Raw genomic sequence first — 1155 nt, forward strand, 5'->3', positions numbered from 1 at the left:
GAGTTCCAGTCACCCCAAGAGTAAGGTGGAAATTTCTTGAAGAGAGGGAGCCGAAGGTCTATCGGAAATAACCTCGCTACCCTGCGTACACACTACCCTCCCCATACCCCACTAGTGAGATTATACTAGATTGTTGTTGTTGTACTCTAAACCACAGAAGAGAGCTAACTCCCACATCATAAATGAAAGAGTAAGCCCAAACTTCTTGTTAGATATAAAAGGTTACTTAAGCATAATGCAAAACTCTTGCAACTAACGGAGTGAGCACAAAGCAACTTTTCTTTCGCCTTTTACTAAAGTATACCGTGTGCGCGCTGCATTTAGTGGCATACACCAATTTTTGGAGGGGTTCTCAAGTTGAGTGCCCCTACAATTCCAGTTCTAATCTTTGATTTTTAATAGGGATATAAGTGGAATTAACTGGTAGACTTTGTGGGTTTTTCTATGTTAGTCTTTCTAAATGAAAATGATAATTTGTTACTGCAGTTGGGAGTAACTTTCCTTTAATTATCTTTTGGAAACATATACACAACATCCGAAGCTATAAATTCTTCCCATTTGATAATAATATGAGCCTACTGATATTAATAAGTTTGAACAGAACAATAAAAATCGAGTAAGATTATCCGCCTACAATATCCAAAGTCGCAATGACTCTTGGAGGATCCCAAATCACCCAGAACAATGTCTTTGTTCCCATCCTCGTTCAGGGGCGTATCTATGTTAGCAAATGTGGAGCACATGCATGTCACGATCCAAAACTAACCCCTGTCGTGATGGCGCCTATCGTGGAACTAGGCAAGCCGACTCATTTCCAAAACAAAATAATATTTTCATTTCAAAGATAATTTCAAGGTTATTTAACATAAAACCTCCATTTAGAGAGTTCAAATCAAAGAAAAACAGAAGTGCGGAAAAAAAAAGCCCGACATCGGAGTGTCACTAGTCATGAGCATATACTACAATCTGTCTAACAATATCAAGGCTAACTCAGCCCGGAAAATAGCTAAATACAACTAGAGGAAGATAAGAGGGAGAAGAGTAGGGGCTGCGATCGCCAAACAGCTACCTTGCTATCTCCGAGAAAATCTGCAACCAGAACACTCAATAACTGCTACCGTGTCCAGCTACACCTGGATCTACACACAAGGTACA

The 1155-nt window shown here is 39.7% G+C and overlaps 1 non-coding gene across 1 annotated transcript; it reads left to right on the forward strand.

The window, feature by feature from the left end:
* Window positions 1–250: 250 nt before the first annotated feature.
* On the forward strand, window positions 251–366 carry LOC117274194 (U5 spliceosomal RNA). The gene has a single exon (XR_004504286.1). It is a non-coding gene; the product is annotated as a U5 spliceosomal RNA (small nuclear RNA).
* Window positions 367–1155: the final 789 nt, after the last annotated feature.

This window comes from Nicotiana tomentosiformis, chromosome 8, assembly GCF_000390325.3.
Source record: "Nicotiana tomentosiformis chromosome 8, ASM39032v3, whole genome shotgun sequence".
NCBI lineage: Eukaryota > Viridiplantae > Streptophyta > Magnoliopsida > Solanales > Solanaceae > Nicotiana > Nicotiana tomentosiformis.